Below are 19733 nucleotides of genomic sequence, written 5' to 3'. Positions count from 1 at the left end.
AGTAAAATCTGAGATTCCTTATGAAAATATCCAGGCAGAGGTTAATTTATGGACTTTTTAGCTATTCAATATGGTATGTATGACTTGGGAATTGCCAAGCAAACTCAAGGAGCCTATGTGATAAATTAACACTGTTGCTGTGTTCGGGTAAATAATCAGATCAACATTAATGGCCCATTTTTAGGGTCAAGAATAATCTCTGTGATAATTATGATCACAGGAGGGATAGACTGTCAGGAAAAAATATGAGAGACCTTGAACAGGCCAAAGATTACTTGGTTTCCTCTTTAGCACTCCCTTTCAGGTTATCTGTGCATTTTGTTATCTTTGGGTTATTTTATAACTCCGTAATTTGTAGAAACCAGTAGCAACGAAAATGATTGTTGTCCATAAAAAGTGAATTTGTGTAGAGCACCTCCAAGAAGTCAGTTTTGTATCTATTAACCAGCCACTTTATCACCTCCCACTTCCCACATCTGTGTTCTCTGGATTCTCTTTTGAGCATGTTCTAATATCTTACAGGTTTCCTCATTTATTAATAAGTTAAATAATATGTGTCTTTATTTAAAAAGTGAACAATATATAAAATTGTGTTTGTTACATCTGTTCACCATTCTGGAAAAATACACTTTCCAGAAACTTTAGGCTGTCTATGTGGGAAATTGCATATGTTGATTGGCTTATTTCTCTCCTTCTCTAGAATGGAAGCTCCTTAAAGGCAATTACTTGGTCTTATTCAATATTATTATCTCCAGAAATGAGAATAATTCCTGGTATCTCTGAGGTGCTCAATAAATGCTTTCTGAATGAAGAAATGATTAAATGAACACATTTGGAAAAAGGGATTATAATTTTCCTTACCTGATTACATTGAGCAAATATTTCAAGTGATATTTGCAGAAGGAATTAAGAAATTAATCAGTACTGTGGGTTTAGCAATTACTTGATGAAATTAATAATTTGAATAAGTATATGATAAAATTTGAACCTGGATTATTATAATTTACACATATGTGTTATAAAATTAAATATAAGCTAAAAAATATATACTATTTTTATGCCCAAAATACTAATCAAATTAAAACAAAATAGTGTGTAAAAACCAATCACCTCGTTATCAGCATTATACAACCTAAAATAGTAAAATAGTACAAGGTAAATTTAAATTGTTAATTTTATTCCATTTGCCTCATTTCTCTTTTCAATCTCCTTTTTGTCTGTCTTTTGTCTCTGTCTGTCTCTCTTTTTCCCTAGCACATAGCGTCATCAGGCTCGTTGACATACAGGGTCAACTTCTCAAGCATCCCTGCCTCTTCCCTAGGGGAATACCAGAGGTACCAAAGAGTTTACAAGGGGTTCTCATCACAGGTGGTATTCAGGATACAGCTAGTTCTACAGAAATTCACTGCAATATCCTTGAATTCTATATGTACTCTTTCCTAAAGCTGATCTGCCTGGGAATATGTCTATGGTCAAGAGACAAGTTAAATCTTCTTTTCCACCTCCTTTATCCCAATCATCATACTTTCACTTTTGAAATAAGAGTTATGGCTCTTTCCCATTCCAAATCTTACTATATTGTCTCAAAGTAAAACCTTAGACCATGAAATGAATGGACTTTAATATCCACTTCATTAAGAGATGTATTTAGAGAATAATTTTTATGTTTTTATGACTAATTATCAAAATTTTAAATATAATAATTTTGTCATTTATATATTAATAATTATAATAATAAAGTTAAATCCAGAATAAAATTTTTAACTTTTAAGAACATATATCAAAAAATTTTTTTAATTTCAATTTCAATGTACAGATATAAATGTATAAATATGTATACAATGTATAAATATATACATTATTGTCACAGTTAAGGATACAAAGAAAAGATGGTTAACTAAAGACTTTTAAGGGATGCCTTGGTGTCTCAGTCAGTTAAGTGTCTGACTTCAGCTCAGGTCATGATCTCACGGTTTGTGCGTTCAAACCCTGCATGGGGCTCTGTGCTGACAGTTCAGAGCCTAGAGCCTGCTTCTGATTCTGTGTCTCCCTTTCTCTCTCTGTCCCTCCCCTGCTCATGGTCTGTGTGTCTCACACTCCACAGACAATCTTTCAGTAATTTCCAGAATGTATTCAGAATCTGGCGACTTCTCACTACTTCATGTTGCCTTCCAAATTTAAGCCATTATTTTCTTTCACTGGGACTATTGGATTTGTCTCCTAACACATTCCCTGTCTAACCGTGCCTCCCTGTAGTCTATGTTCTCACCTCAGCAAGAATGTCATAACTCTGCCCAAAGCTTGTGAAAAGAGGAAAGTGCAAAGTTGTTATTATGGCCTGTGAAGGCTTAGATAGACTGTGTCTCTGAGTCTGCCTGCAAGGCATGCATCCCCTCTCTCTATTTTCATCATCTGCCACTTCTCTTACTCCGTCTGTTGCAGCATGCTGGTCTGGTGGTTTTCTTCTCATGGCCCCACTTCTGAGGCCTTTGCACTTGCTGTTCCAGATGCTGAAGACTTTTCCTCCAGATAACTTCAGGACTGCTTCTCTCCGTTCTTTGGGACTTCTGCTTATATGTTCTTTCTTTGAAAGACATTCTCTTATCACTTTCAATAAAATCGCACCCCCACTGCCATTGTCTATGCCTTGATTCCTTTTTACTCCTGTTCTTCCTCACAGCACTTTTTAATATTTACTTAAAATACTCTTCTGCCCTTGCATGAAAACATTCATGCCACCTGACATTATGTACTTATGTGTTTACCTGTTAATTGCTCTTCTCCTCCTTTTTAAACAGTTAACCACTTGTTATTGGAGATTTCATTTTGCTTTCCTGTTGTAACTTCGTGACCCAGAGAGTGACTGGCATGGTGTAGATGCTCAACTAACTTCCTGTTGTGTGATTCCACTCCTGGGACAGGTTCACAGAAAGTGCCTTCCTTTGTGCTCTTTCACTTCAATATACCACCTTCTGGAAGGCAAAAGTAGAATAGTGGGGCTTCTACCCAGTGTTCCTGGATAAATGCCAGAGCCACCATAGGGGCAAGGGTCCTCTAGAGCCTTTTCTTCTCTAAAGCTTCTGTAGCAGGTAGTAAACTTTTGGAGCTGTGTGTGCAATAGAAATTCAACTCAACCTGTTTTAAACAGTGAGAGGACATCCCGAGGGACAATCGTTGAACCCCCAGCCCCACAATGCCTTTAGTTTCTAAGTTCTATCTGCTCTTTCCTGTGGTCTGCTAGCCTCATCCTGAGAATGATTCCCCTTAGGCTTATGGATGGGTGCCCAAGGCCTTAAGGTCACATGTGTTTTAGTTCACATCCAATATGAGAGAGAGAAGCCCCATGAATCCTTCTCAGCAAAACTATGAAGAGCTTCTCTGGATCTCTACAGAAGTTTTTACATCATTTTGGCCAAAATAGAGTCACATGTCCATACTTGACTCAGTTACTAATAAAGGGCAGTCAGTTACCACTACCCAATTCAGGCTCACTCATGAACAGAGGATAATGTGATCACCTTTCTCTTGAGTTGTGTGGGCTATACCAAGGAAGTCGGAACAAACCAGAACAAACTCTGACACTCTGGGAGATAGTAGGGAAAATGTGTACTTATCAGGTCGTCCAGAATATTGATATATTCTCAAACCAAATTCCTGAAGGTATAATGACTTGAAGACTAAGAGACAGCAATAACCATGGCATGTGAGACAGGCAGTGCAGTGTGTTGTGATATGCTTTTCATTTTCTACGTACTGTGTTTGACATCTTAGAAAACCTTTCTACCTAGAGAGAGGTTGCCCCTTTAGGGGCCAGCAAATTCTTAGACATAGCAAAGGGTCCAGCCTGAGGCATGCCTTTGAAATGCAAACTAACCAAACCAAAGTCATGCCTCCCCTATCTGACATACACTCAGGAGAAAATATTCCTCTCCTTTAACCATCCCAGGACCAGACTCCAGGCTACCAGGGACCACCCCTACAGCTATTTAAAGCCCACCAAAATTGTCAAACCAGCCAGTTCTAAACTGTGCCCTCTGCCCTACTTGTCTTTCCCATGAAAACCCCAGTAAAGGCTCTGCCCTAATGCTTTCCCCTCCTGTCTTATACCTCTTGACCACACTGGTGTCTTTCCCATGGGACCCTGCCTGGCCTGCCCTGCCTCCTGTCTTGGACCTGTGAGTATAATAATCTTTGTTCTCATGAGTTCCTCCCATGTCTCCTTTTGTGGTTGCACCTGACTGGCCATCACTTAAAAAAAATATAAAACACTGGGCTTTTCCATAGAGTGAGAAGACATGGAGAAGGCTACAGGTGCTTTTATTGTTTATTTTCTTGGGCCTTGGTTAGTTCACTGCTCCAAACTAGTCTTAATGAATGAATGAAGTGTGAATGAAGCAGACTTTTTTTTTTTATTCCTGTGGTGCTAAGGCTAAAAGTGCAGATTTTTATTTTATCTTTATTTTTTAAAAGTTTATTTATTTATTTTGAGAGAGAGAGAGCGTGAGTAGGGGAGGCGCAAGAAAGAAGGAGACACAGAATCCCAAGCAGGCTCCGTACGTGTCAGCATGGAGCCTGTTGCAGGGCTCGAACTCACAAAACCTTCGAAACCTTGAGATCACGACTTGAGCAAAAACCAGAGTTGGATGTTTAACCAACTAAGCCACCCAAGTGCCCCAAAGTACAGGTTTTTAAAAATCTGATTTGAGGTGCCTGGGTGGCTCAGTTGGTTAAGTGTCCAACTCTTGATCTTTGCTGAGGTGAGATTGAGCCCCACCTTGGCTCTGCACTGGCAGTGCAGAGCCTGCTTGGGATTCTCTCTCTCCCTTTCTCTCTGTCTGCCTCTCCCCCACCATTCTCTCTCTCTCTCTCTCTCTCTCTCTCTCTCTCTCTCTCTCTTCTCCCTCCCACCCCCCCCAAAATAAATAAATAAACTTAAAAAATATGTTTATTTGTTTTCTACTTCTAGCTTATTGGTGAAGTAAATCAAATATGGATTTGTGCTTCAGAATTATTTAGTTTAAAATCCAAACTTCACTTCTTATTAACAATATGCCATTGGTGGAGTTATTTTTTCCCCTTGAGGTTCATGTTTTTATCCACTAAAAAAAGATTGCCATAAGGCTTTCCTCAGTGACGTTTAATCTAGATTGTGTGAGATAGTTTGTGTAAAACACCTGACCTAAGGTAGACAATGTGTAAATGCTGCTGTCTCCTCCCTGTACAGCAAGGCACACAGCTGCAAGGACATGTCCAGTGTTTCTAAAAGTCTACAGCTTTCCACAGAGAATGGTAAAGGCATAGATAGATAACCTTTCTTTGTTATTAGATTATAAACCATGGGACTTGTTTAACTCCTAAATTTCTATCAATAAAGTATTACTCAGTAAATAATTGTTTTCAGTTGGTTGGTTTTATTCCTTTCCTTGACTCTGTTGAAAATAAGATAACCCACTCAGTATATGGTAACAATTCAGCCTTTAATTATAAGTTCCTAATATACTAATATCCTTCTTGTTAGTATAAAGATATTTGAATACTTGAAATAATATGATAAATATGTTAATTTTCATAGTTTACTTTCATATTCTCGTTCTTTGTTTAAGGGCCGAACTACCTTGTAACTATATTGATTGGAAAAGTTAGGGCATGGGGTGCCTTGTGACATTTAAAATGGCCCTTTAACAGAATGTCTTTTCTTTTTAACATATTATCTGCGTCCATTGCCTCTTCCCAGGTTCGTGCTGCTCATTCACTGTGGACCCAGTCTCCTGATGACAATGATGGCCCACGGATGTAAACTCATCTGTCAGCAGTATTTTCATGACCATTTTGTAAAATTGGAGCACTGTCCAGAATACTAAGTGAAATTCAGGGAAATGGGAAAACCAAAACTTGACATGATCCATCCAGGTAAGAGCTAAGTTTCCTATGCCTTTCCACATCGTTCATTTTCCTTCCTGTTAGCAAAGCAAAAGCCAATAATGCCAGGAATCCCACACTCCCCTGTGGTAGTACCCAATTGCTTTCGTTGTCAAGACGAGAAGGGATATGTTCCCACTTGTTTTTAGGCACTCAAACTCTGGTACTAGCTTTGACCTTCTGCCAGTATAAATGATTTGCTTTAAGATAGTAGCTATTTCACAAAAATAATTAATTGGAATTCCCAGGCCAGATGACATTAGTGCCAGAGATTCCAAATAACTTGAACCTAATTGTAGGTCAACCACTGACCATGACAGGGGGGAGGAAAAGGAAAAGGAAAACAAACAAAAAAGCAGGTCCAAAGACTAAAGACAACACTTTTTATTAGTTCCTCATCTTTCAGAATCCCGTATAACGTCGGATGATTTCACTTTCCGTGTCTTCATCTGTCTTAGCAGCACCAATGATGCTTTTCTTGGCATCCTTTGCAAACTATTCTAATCTCAGCAAAAATTTCCTAGTGGAATTCTGTCTAGCACCCAGTTGTACTTAGTGGAGCCAAAGTTCTCAATTCCTCAATCACTTGCACCAGCCAGGGACTCCTCTGACGGGCACACATGTTTTTCCCACCAGAACCACGATTCTCTACTGATTTGTGCTGATTCTACACACGCTGCTGGTTGCAAATTTATATTTGGATCCCACCAGTGAGATCTGTTCAGACTCCAGGGCCCATTAAACTTCATCATCTTGAAGTTCACTGGCATGGCTATTATTTTTAAGAACACTTAAAGTATGAAGCACACATTCCACATTTACTAAGTATAACTTTCATCACCAAGAGAATTTCCATATTCAAAATATGAGCTTAGATTTGATCTATGCTTTCTGAAAGGAATTCTTCTAAAGAAAGTCTCCAATTCAGTGAGCAAATGCTTTTCAATTTTTATTTTCTCAAAAGATTAATTATTTCCAAAAAGGAGAAACACAAAAAATGGGAAATTGGAAGGTACATTTACAGAAGTAAGTTTAAAAAGAAATACCATCTTTTGTTATCCTGGCCTCCTACCAATTCCTGCTCATGCTCTGGAGAAGTGAGGTCACCGTAAAAATGCTTTTCATAAGGGCTCTTGTTATCATTTTTGTTTTTTAACACATCAAGAGGAATCAAGTGAATAGAGGCAACTAGCAGTGTTTACATTTGAGGCATTACCTCCTTGGGGATTTGCGATTTTGAGAACTCTAATATTGCTTTCATTACAGATATGAATCTTATGTTTACACCTTCAGAGTTGACATATTCAAAGAAAAAGAAAACTTTCTATCCTTTTTTTATATGCAATTCACTGAAGAATGCTGAAGTGATCAAACAACAAGTAGGATGACCAATTTTGCAAAGTAATTTCTTAAATATGATTTATTTCAATTATAACGAGTTTTTTTTTTCTTTTGGAGATTGGTCCATGACATATCTCCACTGTCAAATCTATATTCAGAGTTCTGACAAATGTCCTAAGTAGAGTGTAATGGGAGAAAGGGAAAGAATGGTTGTAACAACTGCAACAGCAGCAACAAGGTATGGTAATAAATAAGGGTCAAAATATGTCTCAGGTGGTAGCAACACAAAGGCCTTTGGTTAGAATAGTTAGATGGATAGACAGACGATAGGTAGATAGATAGGCATAGAAACATTTACCATTAGACCACACTAGTCTATTTTTAAATTTCTCAGCTACTTCATATCATTATTATTTATTTGAGTCCTCTATAAGTATATGTAAGAAAGACCCAAGAAACAATGGCTTAATTCAGGCCAAGCACATATCACGGCTCTGAGGTGCTGATCTATGTTTGTCAAAAAGCCTTTCTTAATATCCTAATGCATTCTTTATTCTGAAAAGGATATTTGGTGTATTTCCGGTAAACTTCAGATAAATCTGATATTATGAAGATAGGTAGATAGGTAGGTATATTGATACATAGATGTAGTATGAGAGAATCTCCTTATCTTCTCCCTGTATTCTTCGCAGTATTTCCAAAGGATTGTAAGTAGAAGCATGTACACAAGTCATGGCCATTTTATCATAATCCACAAAGTCAAAGGACTCTGCTGCATGCTCTCCTCACCCTCTTTTTCTCCCTCCCCCCCACCCCGAAACCACTAGAGATGACATCTACACTATTTCAATGTATTTTATAGTCAGTTACAAAGGACAAAGGGTCCTGATGTTTTGCTGAATTTCTCTGGGGTCTTTTATATAGTCTTCCAATCGATTCCTGAGGAAGAAATATCTGGGGCATATGGTTTATGGTCTTTTATTCACACCAATTTTGAGAAGTGACTGTTTTGCACGACTACTGAAATCAAAAACTATCTAGGGAACGCCAGGTGAATGTTAGTTTTAAATGTACTGAGAAAAAAGGAAAAAGAAAGAAAACCTTGCCATGACTGTCAGACCATGCCACAAAGTTGTTTCTACATAGGCAAAGAGATTCTTATTCTTATTCTCCACCAAGATGAATAATTTTATGCCAGAGCTACTGCTGTTTTTTCAATCTGAAAATCTTTAGTAACAACTCAGATATTCTATTTTGAGCTAAAAATCACTTTACCAGCTAGTATGGTTCTGTGCCATCCAATAATATATTCACAGTGAGGAGATATTTTAGATATAGACATTACAAATGCATTTGTAATTGTTATACTACCTTTATATGATCTAGTGGGTTTTTTGTAGATCCTAATCTGATTAAAACAAAATAAATTATATGTTAGTATTATAAGGGTCAACATGTTAAATATTAACTCCCTTTAATGTTTTAAGATATGTTTGCAAGTGTTAAGCCAATTTGGAACACTTATATTTTACTCAAAATTATTAGAATTTGTGATGAGTAGTAATCTAACTGAAAAAATTAATTTTAAGTGAGTTCCTTGTTTTGTGGTTTCAGAATTAATCCTGGGTATAATCAGAGAAAAGTCACACATCCCAAACTGTAGTACACCCTGACTGGGACAGTGGGGAGCAACAAACACTCTGGCTACGGACAGTAACAAAATAGGGGCACCTGGGAGGCTCAGTCAGTTGAGCATCTGACTCTTGGTTTTGGCTCAGGTCATGATCCCGGGGTCGTGGGACCAAGCCCTGCTTCGGTTTCTGCACTGATAGTGCGGAGCCTGCTTGTGAGTCTCTCTCTGTTCCTCCCCCACATGCATGCTCTTTCTCCCTCTTTCTCTCTCAAAATAAATAAACTTACAAAAAAATCAGTAATGGAATAAATGCACATTCTGATTGGTAAATCATATAAATAGTCCAAAGGAATCCTTTTATCCTAGGTAAAGAGAGGGGTTGGCTCTGGATGGAAACACCTGCATTGTTAAAGATAAAATTTAGAACCGTATGTCCAAGAATTCATTGCATAAAGTGTGGCTGGAGACTATCCCTTTTATTAAAACTAGGAGGCCAGTGACTTTTGTGACTTCCAGTTCTTTTATCATCTTACGTCTTCCTACCGATCGCCCGTTTAAATGCTTCTCCCCTGCCCCTTATTTTTGGTTTTCCCCCCAGAGAAGGCAACTTCATTTCTCTTGGAAAAAGTTCCATTTCCTGTTCTGTGGTAGGGGTTCTGAAGCACAGACCTTCTTAGGCTTCCATCATTCCATCAAAAGATGTCATTAATTCTAGGGTACTTGACAACCGTGTTCTCTTTCAAAGACACCGAAAAAGCAGAGGGAGATTACTGGTCTCCTCCCTGGTGGTGCAAGATTTTTCTATGTCATCTCTGGATAAAAGCTTCTGAAGCATAAATTTATTATGCACCTTTTCAGTCTAGAGTTTATGACAACTTTTCCTTTATATAAGTGGCACAGTTAGGTGCAAACAAGCATGGGTATCAGAAACAGACATAGCTGAATCAAATTCCAGCTCTATCTCAATGAGCTGTGTGACTTTGTGCAGTCTCGTTAACTTCTCTAGGCCTTATTTCCTTTTTCTAAACTTTTTTTAAAATTTTTTAAATTTATTTTTGAGACAGAAAGAGCACGAGTGGGGGGGGCAGAAAGAGAGGGAGACACAGAATTCGAAACGGGCTCTAGGCTCTGAGCTGTCAGCACAGAGCCCAACTCGGGGCTCAAGCCCACGAACCATGAGATCATGACCTGAGCCAAAGTCCGAGGTTTAACCACCTGAGCCACCCAGTGCCTCTCTAGGCCTTATTTTCAATAAAATGTGGAAAACAATTTGTTTCCTTTGAGATTATTGGAATAATTATAGGAGGTAATGTTTTAAGTACCTAGCTTATTGAACAGCACTTATTAGGAACTTAGTATAAATATTGCATCCCTTCCCCCTTTCTGTTCGCATGGTCTAAGTGCTAATATTATTTCTCCTAGAAAGTAAATCCTAATTTTAAGGAGATCAATAGTTAGGAGAATAGAATGGCTTCTGCTTCCATAAAGACCTGGACATTCTTACCACTTAGGTGACTTTGGGCACATTGATTTAATTCTCTGAAACTATTTCTTTATTTGCTAATGCAAGTAGCATCTACTAAGCCTGGTAGTTATTACATTAAATGCTATGGTGCACAGTGTTTCCTGCAGTGTCTGGAGTAATGCCAGAAAGTATGCATTTAAGAAATGGGTTTTTTTTTCCTACTGTCTCCTGCTCTTCATATAACTACTTACATAGCAGTAAATTGCCAATCAGAATGATTACACAATTTAGTGTTATGGCCAGTGTGACAATATGTTTTAAAAGTTCTTCTTCCATCTTTCATTCCTTTTGCACGCTAGAAAGTAGAATAAAAGCAATAGCATAAGTAATGGAAGACACAATGTAGTAGGAAAGTTCAAGGGGTGAAAAAGATGCCAAAGAGGGGTGTCGGGCTGGCTCAGTTAGTAAAACATGTGACTCTTGATCTTGAGGTAGTGAGTTTGAGCCCATGTTGGGTGTAAAGATTTCTTAAAAAAAATGTTAAAAAGAATACCCTAAAAATTATTGTGGATGAGACCAGAAAGCCTGAAATAGGGGTTGTAGGCCAGTGGAAAGTGTAGGATCAGACAGATGGAGATGGACGGAAAATGTGGTGTAAATCAGATCATACTCTTCTTCTCCATAGAGCATCCCAGCGGCTTCCTTACATTGGACATAAAGTCAAAGTTTATTTCATGCAAGATCAGATCTCACCTGCTTGTCTAACCTTTTTTCATGTCATTCTTATCTGCTTTTTCAACTAAGCCAGCTATACAGACTGGTTTTCAGTCCCCCATACCTGCCACCTCCATCCCACCTCAGAAATGGTGCAGTATATGCACTCGGGGTTGGGGGGAGTGAACTATTATTCTGTATCTTGATTGAATGGATCGCTACATGGATATGTATACTTGTAAAAATCAATCACACTGTACACTTAATTTAAGTGCATTCTGTTGTATATAGAATATGCCTCGGGGCGCCTGGGTGGCGCAGTCGGTTAAGCGTCCGACTTCAGCCAGGTCACGATCTCGCGATCTGTGAGTTCGAGCCCCGCGTCGGGCTCTGGGCTGATGGCTCAGAGCCTGGAGCCTGTTTCCGATTCTGTGTCTCCCTCTTTCTCTGCCCCTCCCCCATTCATGCTCTGTCTCTCTCTGTCCCAAAAATAAATAAACGTTAAAAAAAAAAATTAAAAAAAAAAAGAATATGCCTCAACAAAGTTGATTAAAGAAAAAACAACCTGTATTCAGGTACAGAAGCCAACAATAAAATAGAATTGATCTCAAAATATTTGTTTTAAGAAGAATTTTGCAGGCATTTGAGAGTTCCTTAAGGTAAATTGGTAAAATTCAAATTTTTTGTATTTAGAAGCTGATTTTCCCAGACTTCAAACATAAATAAATGAATGTGGGTTATAGTCTAAAGGAAGTGGAATTTGGCGAAGAGCAGATAGCATGAACTAAAACTGGGTGGTGGCCTGAAAATTCAATAGGGAGCTATCACAGACCTCATCTACGATTTCCATCCAGGAACAGATCCAGACAGCTGGAGACTGTGTAGGGGGCCTTTAAAATACAGTTACCAAACTCTCTTTTTTTTTAAACCTGATTTGAGTTAAATTTCTTAGGTTAGATCCCAGTTCATCACAGGAAAACAAAACAAAAGAAAAAACCCTGGCTTTGCTCCTCTGATTTGGGGAGGTACACTTTAGACTGTTTCCAGGGTACTAGCGAAGGAAATCTCTGACAACCCACCTTGTGTACAAATAAAAGATATCCTAAAGGAAATAAGCTAAGATGTGACAAGAAAAATCTATACTTCTGAGAAGATACCAAAGTGTAAGAAAATCAAAATTACCAGTGATGGTTTTTTTTTTTCTTTTGTTGTGGCCTTGATGAAAAGGAAAGGGAAGAATTTGTGCAGTTTGTTCACTCCCCCTCAGATTTTTAGAATTATGTAAGGATAATAGTATTTCCCCACCCGTCCCCTGAGGAGCTTTTAAGACTAGCATCTGTGAGGTGCATTTCCTAGATAAATGCAAACTGCCCTTTGACTCTTTTCAAGATAAGAAAACACTGACCCTTTCAACCAAGTTATTTATGACATTCACATAATGTGAAACAGTGTTTAGACCTGATGGGAACGCCCAGAAGTACATGTACTGGAGGCAGTTAAGATTCCCCTCTGCTACTATCCAGGAGAGACCGCCACACAAGTCGAACAATGCCCAAGGCTCATTAAGAAGTTTGATGAATTTAATACAATTCAAATTAAAGAAAATCTCAGGGGAACATGTTTCGAAAAGAAAACCAGATGGGGCTCCAGTGTAGAGCATCCAGGGAGCAAGTGTGGGATGCCCTATAATCCTGGGGATTCTGGAAACATGAGAAAATGTGATTTATCTTCTTGGCGAATTAACATGCAAAATGTGTTGGTGGCATAATATTGAGCTTCAGGTTTCATGATGAAATTTTCCAGATTGTGGAAGACAAAATCCACTGGATACTGGAAGAAGTCATCTCCCCTTCCTACAAGACTTGCCACAGTAAAGGGGAATCAAATAAAAGGAAAGAAAAATGCACATAATATATCAGCACTAGTTATCAAGTACAAAATGTCAGGATGAGTACCACCAAGAAAATAAGAACAGATCTGAATGTCATCTTGCCCAGTCACTGTCCTTTCCTTTTCTAAGTATGGAGTAATAATATTAAATGGTGCTCTTGTACACTGGACTGGAAAGTGGGGAGCTGGGATTCTTTTAACAAAGAATGTAGTGACAGAAAACAATAACAACCCAGTTTATGATTTTAAAAAAAGACTTACTTTTTTTTAAATATGAAATTTATTGTCAAATTGTTTTCCATACAACACCCAGTGCTCATCTCAAAAGGTGCCCTCCTCAATACCCATCACCCACCCATCCCTCCCTCCCACCCCCATCACCCCTCAGTTTGTTCTCAGTTTTTAAGAGAAAAAGACATAAGGTTTAACTGCAAACTCAGAAATAGTAAATCTGGAGTTGTCAGTTGATTTAGTCATGTTGGTGTAACAATTTGCACAATGAACCCCGACTGGACTTTAGTACAGGTGAGGACCAGTGTTTCTCTCTCGTCAGACAATGGCTGCTAACTCAGAGAAAATGATTGAAGGTTTTTGGTTTATTTTGTTTGGTTTTTCAACATCATGTGAAAATATTTTTTTAAATATAGCATTGATCATTCACCTTACTGGTAGCTGATTCTGAAAATTTTAGCAAAATTCAAAACCAGGAGAGCTATTACCAAATAAAAAGAGAAGTGTTCTGAATGTTCAATGTGCTCCCTTTGCCAGAAAATAAAAAATAGTGCAAAATTAAAGTCATCTGAAATTCTGTCACTCAAACTCATATAAAGAGAAAGCTATCACAAAGTGAGGTCATACTCCACATCTAATTGTGCATTGTTTTTTTCCCTATTATGTATAATGAATAGGTTTTCATGTCAAAATATGCAGACTAAAATAATAATTTTCAACAGCTGCTTAGTACTTTATCTAAATACACTATAATGGAATCACTATAAATGCCATCTTAGTACATTTATGTTTCCAATTTTTTTTCTGTGCTTAAAAACAGTACTAGGATGAATATATGGAATGACTGGAACAATTAGTATGCACTTGAATTATAATTCTAGAATTCGAGGGAAATAAAACAAAATTAATGAATTAAGGGTAGATCCAACAGTTTTAATTTCACAGTATGTAATATGTAATGTATCAGAATTCCATTCTGTCTCATATTTCTTTGTCCTCCCTTATTGGTGTGAGCCAGTAACAGAAATAGGAATCGTTTAGAGAGAAATTAGAACACAGGGAGCCTGGAGTCACCTGTAACAACCTTATTAAAAACCTAAGGAAAAATGTGCATCACATAAAAAAAAAAGAGTAACTCAACTATAGCTCAAGGGTGAGCTAAATTAGAAGTTAGGGAAGAGCAGAGATTGTTGAGGAGAAGATAAAATTTTAAAGGAAAGCAAAGGATAGACAAACTACAGCAGGTTAATATCTAAAAACAAAGTTGTACCAAGTAAGTAAAGATTATGTTCTATATTTAATTGAAAGACTAGATATAAATAAGTCCTCAGGGACCCTGCTGAAACTTTTGACTACGATGTGCAAACTGTCATGCTAAGCTGACTTGTGGTAGCAAAGACTAATGGTTTCCAGGACATAGTTTCCATTGGGAGGAAATTGGAAGCAAACCTGGGAACTTCAGAGTGGTGAATCGTATCCCCATTCTTGTCAGGATGGCAGCACCTGGAAAGAATGATAGAATCTCAGATTCCTAGAAAAATGTAACTTTGGGAGAGATATGAAACATGGCTTCTATAAGGGGAAAATAATGTTCTACTAATTAACTCAACCATAAGTCTATATTCCTATTGATTAAACTCCCAAAGCAGTATATCCCGTCCTGTCCTTTCCTTATTGTTGCTGCTTTAACAGCTTAGAGCATCGAACTAGATTTTTCAAATAACCTGAACACCTTACCTTCCATAAGGTATTGTTTATTCCGTCATCAGAGTAATGTCTTTAGGATATGTCATATTAGTCCTTTTGTCTGCTTGCAAATGTTCAATTGCTTAGACTATCATATAAAATAGTTTGAAGGCCTCTGCACTAGGGCCTCTTCTGTTCGTATCTTGCTCCATGGCTCCTTTCCAGAAATGCCACACAGCCTGCACGTAGTTCACCACCCTGGGGAAGCTGGTGCGTGCCTCCATGCCTTCTCAATTGCTATTCCTTCATTTTTTTTTCCAGAATGTACTTCCTGCCTTTTGAACACCAAGTAAATTTTCTTTGGAGACTCTTCTTAAGTGTCCATCTCAATTAAACCTTCATGGCCCTCCTTCAAGACAGAGTTAGAGATGCGTCCCTCTGTACTCTCATTTGAGCACTGAGCCAATTACAAAGGTAAAGGTTCTTGAGCGCCAAATGGGCTCTTCTTCTCCGACCCTTATAGTTTCTTACAGTGCCTAGCTCTTAGTGGCTTTCCCATAAAGATTTGTTGAATAAATGAATCTCTTAGATTTCTCCAAGGTGATATTGACAAAATAGAATGTAATTTTATTTCTCCTTTCAGAAAGACTTTAAAAGTGCTGCATCCTATAGGTGGTCAAATAATTTAAAAAAATGGTTTCCTTGTTATTATGGAAAATGTTTTGTCTTAAGTACGGAAATGGTTTAATGACAGGAAGCAATGTGTAGGAATAAATGATCATTTCTCTACTTAGAAAAGTGTTAGTGTCAAGATTCCCTAGAGACCTGATGCTGGAACACAATCTCAACCACCATGTTAAATATATTACCTAGAAAAAAATACAGAGAGAATCCTTGAAGTTTTCTTTTTCATAATTGCCAGGGTCTCTGTCTAGTGAAATACTGAGCTGACAGGTATAACATACAAGAATATCATGAAAACAGTAAAAATAACAGAATAATAATACTTGACTTTGATGCAGGAAAATAAAGATAATAGAATTAAGGAAAAATCCATTCATCCAATTTAATTTGAGTACCTATTATATACAAAGTCCAACAGAGTTGCAGAGGCTGCAAAACTGAAAAATACTGAGTCATGGTATCTACTTTGATACATGAATACAAATAGTAATCAAAGTGAAATGTATTGAGCTGTAAATTAATAAGGTTATATAGGTATTTAGAAGAGTAAGAGATAGTTTTTAGTTGGAAGAATTGGGAACTTCATGAGAAACATGTTATTTGAGCAGCTCATGATGTCTAGATGTGATTTTTAAAAGTAGAGATTAACAAAGAAGGTGATTTAAAATGAAGAATAATTGAAGGATCAAATATGACTTCATAAATGCAGTTGGAGGTGACTGAAAGGAGGTACTTGACAACAAAAAGAAGATATGCAGAAAGTTGATTTGAAGACAGAAAAAGGCTAAGATGAGTTAGGTGGCAGGGAAAATAAATGTATAAGGTACTATAATGTAAATTATAAATTACAACCTAAGGAAAAATCAGAGTCTGGAGAACATTTCAGAATATTGCTGCAGTGTCAGCAGCAACATACAATTATGTGTTCTAAATTTTATTGGAAATAAAAAAAATTTATTGGCAGTAAAGCATTTTATTAGAAATAAAGCATTCGGTGGGATTTAACTGTCATATAAAGTGATGGTGTTACTATACTCAGGTAAGTCGTACATTTTCAGCACTTTATAGTTTACAGATTCTTTCATGTGCATGGCCTCACATCAGGTGAAAAGAATCAGGTGCTGTCATTCTCATTTTAAGGGTGGAAGAGATCTAAGTAGTTGAGATAGATCACTCCATTCAAGTTTGCATAGCCAGTAAGAGGTAGACAAATCCAGAGATAGAAACTAGATTTCCTATGTGCAAATTCAATATTCTCTCACCTGTTCTACTTAGCACTCAAGGGAGATGGAGATAGAAAAGGTCCTAATGGGCATTACTAAAATAATCAAGGGAATAAAGGGGATTCTTGAGAAGGAAAAACTTTAAACTATGTTTTCTACAAATCTAGTTTGGAAAGCACCAAGTTTTGTTAGTAATTTTGTAAGCGTTACAAATAAAGTGAAGATGGCTTAGATCATAAAATTTAGATAACTAGAATGGTAAGATTCTCTAGTCCAGAAGTTACAAACACCTGGCCTGTTGGCCACCTCCGTCCTCTACAGATGTTTTGCACTACCTTCACAGTGTATTTTAATGCAATATTTTAAATTTCACAATTTTGAAATTAGAAAATTGTATAGAAAGATACCTATTTATAGCTTCTTTTGAAAATCAGAAGCTTTAAGAAAAGTGGGCATTGGCCCAATAGAACATCAGCAAGACTGAATAGGGGGTTCATTCACCCTTTACAAGTGGAATTTGTTCATTGCTTCAGCACGCTATTCCCTACTATACACTACTAGGGTAGACTACACCACAGTGAATCATACCCAGTCTGCTTCACACCTTTGTATCACTTGGTAAGTGTTTGAGTGTTGGCCACTGTTCCCACATCTAAGCAGAAATGTTTGAGGTGCCATTCGGTGCTAATGGCAGGCAAGTCAGTTACACCCTCTTTCAAACAAATACTTTTGAGTATGTTGACAAAGAATGAACTTTGAGACTTCAGAAAACAAATTCTACCCATAAAAATGGACTTCCATATCAATGGAAGAGCTCCAGGGGAAAACTCTAAATAATCCTAAGGAACCTGACCTTGGCTCTTTCTGAAGCCAAGTTTTTTTTTCTTCCTCAGATTCCATGAGATTCAGATTCATTCATTTATTCACTAAACAGTTACTGAGTTCCAACTGTATGCCAGATTCTATGTTAGTTGCTAAGGCAAAAATCAATGAATAAAATGGTCTAGAATCCTTGCCCTAATGAACCTTACATATTGTAAGAGTAAGTAGAAAATCAATAATATAAATATAAATATAAATATAAATATAAATATAAATATAAATATAATGTAAATATAAATATGTGTGTGTATAAATATATATATGTATATATATGTATATATATGTGTGTGTGTATATATGTACATATATATACACATATATGTACATATATACACACATATATATACACATATATGTACATATATATATATACACACATATATATATAGTTCAGAGAGGGAATTGGGAATAGGGGATTGTAAGTGTCCTAAGGGAGATCATAGAAGGCCTCACTGAGAAAGTGACATTTAAATTACAATTTGTGGGAAAAAAGGGATAAACTTGAAGTATTAGAGGGAAGAGTATTTAAAGAAAAGATGCTTCCCAAATCGTTCCTATAAAGTGCCCTTTGTGCTTATTAGTTCAAATTGTTTCCTGCTACTGGCAACCACGAGACTTAACCATTTCAACCCATAAGTAAGGCATGTCTGACCATTCCAATGTTATTAAACATTTTAAAATATATTTTAATGTGTCAGGGCAAGGGCCTCATGGAGTACTATAGGATTTAATAGGCTTAATATCTAAAGTCCTTTTAATTGTTTTTGTTAACTCTACACTGGATGCAAGATTTTCTTAAAAAAAAAAAAGACAAGAATCTCTGCAAGCAGGAACAAACTGTTATTACCAAAATAATGTAAAATTAATTTGGGCTTTTTCTTAAATTGAGGCAAGAGGAAAATATTTTTACATTTATTTTTTTTATTTTTGGGATTCTTCCAAAGCTCCTAGACTAATTACAATTAATAAGGGGGACAGTGAAGAAACTATTATTTATTTTGTTTTGAACCTGGGCCAGATATTTTAATATTTATTTTGCCTTATGAAAAATCACAAATGAGTAGATTGGAAGGCTAATTCATGTATGCAAATTTATACAGCTAGGGAAGAAAGCAAGCCAGGATTCCACCACACCTGATTTTATTAATTATTATTATTATTATTATTATTATTATTTAAAGTTTATTTATTTATTTGGAGAGAGTGACAGCACACAGGAAGGGCAGAGATGGCAAGAGAGAGAGAGAGAATGCCAAACAGGCTCTGCACTGTGAGTGAAGAGCCCAATGCAGGGCTCAAACTCACAAACCGTGAGATCATGACCTGATCTGAAACCAAGAGTCAGACGCTCAACCGAGTGCGCTACCCAGGCATTCTGCCACACCTGATTTAAAAAAAAAAAATCAGAAGATTGTTCTAAAAGAATAAAAATAGGGTTTTTCTAGACCACAATGTGATCATAATAATCTAACCACAGTGACACCTACCTAAAGTAGCTCTCTAATATAATTACTAAGATTGAAATTCAAGCTATTTGTTGGCAGCATTGTGTGATGCTGATATAAATATAAGAAGGGGAGATTCATAAATGAATTGCTAGTGGAAGAGGTGTCTGTTACTGAACTGACATTCTCCTGCAGCCTTACCTATGTACCATTGGACATCACTCCTCTCTCCCAGGAGAGTTCTGGAAGAATCCCCCAAATAGCAGTTTCTCTATGTAGAAAACTAGAGCAACAAGAAAGAAATTCGGGGGGGGGGGGGAGAAAAAAAACCTGAGTTCCCAATGGGTTCTATTGTGCTCAGGACACAGCAACCAAACACTACTCTCTGCAAAAGAAATGTCAGCCTATGGTGCTTGGAGGACCATACAACACTCTCACATAACCGTGCTGATGAGGTGTCACCTACTTCCATCCAAAAGTTGTTGTAATATGATAACACCTTTGGGACAAGGCACTTTTCTGTCTATGAAATTATTGAATGCAGGCCTTATTCACCTCTCCACATTAGGCTTGGATGCTCAAAATCTGACTTTAGGCCCTGCAGAAATGAGAGGAGGCAT

The 19733-nt window shown here is 37.2% G+C and overlaps 1 long non-coding RNA gene across 1 annotated transcript in view; it reads left to right on the top strand.

The window, feature by feature from the left end:
- The window catches only part of LOC122487951, a 40054-nt gene extending 22249 nt beyond the window's left edge, over positions 1-17805 (top strand). The window contains exons 2-3 of the long non-coding RNA XR_006298515.1: positions 5735-5910; positions 15201-17805. This is a non-coding gene — a long non-coding RNA (uncharacterized LOC122487951). The remainder of the gene's footprint in view (positions 1-5734; positions 5911-15200) is intronic.
- The last annotated feature ends 1928 nt before the right edge of the window (positions 17806-19733 follow it).

This window comes from Prionailurus bengalensis, chromosome A2 (assembly GCF_016509475.1).
Source record: "Prionailurus bengalensis isolate Pbe53 chromosome A2, Fcat_Pben_1.1_paternal_pri, whole genome shotgun sequence".
NCBI classification, from domain to species: Eukaryota; Metazoa; Chordata; class Mammalia; order Carnivora; family Felidae; genus Prionailurus; species Prionailurus bengalensis.
This window is presented reverse-complemented; position numbering and strand designations above follow the sequence as displayed.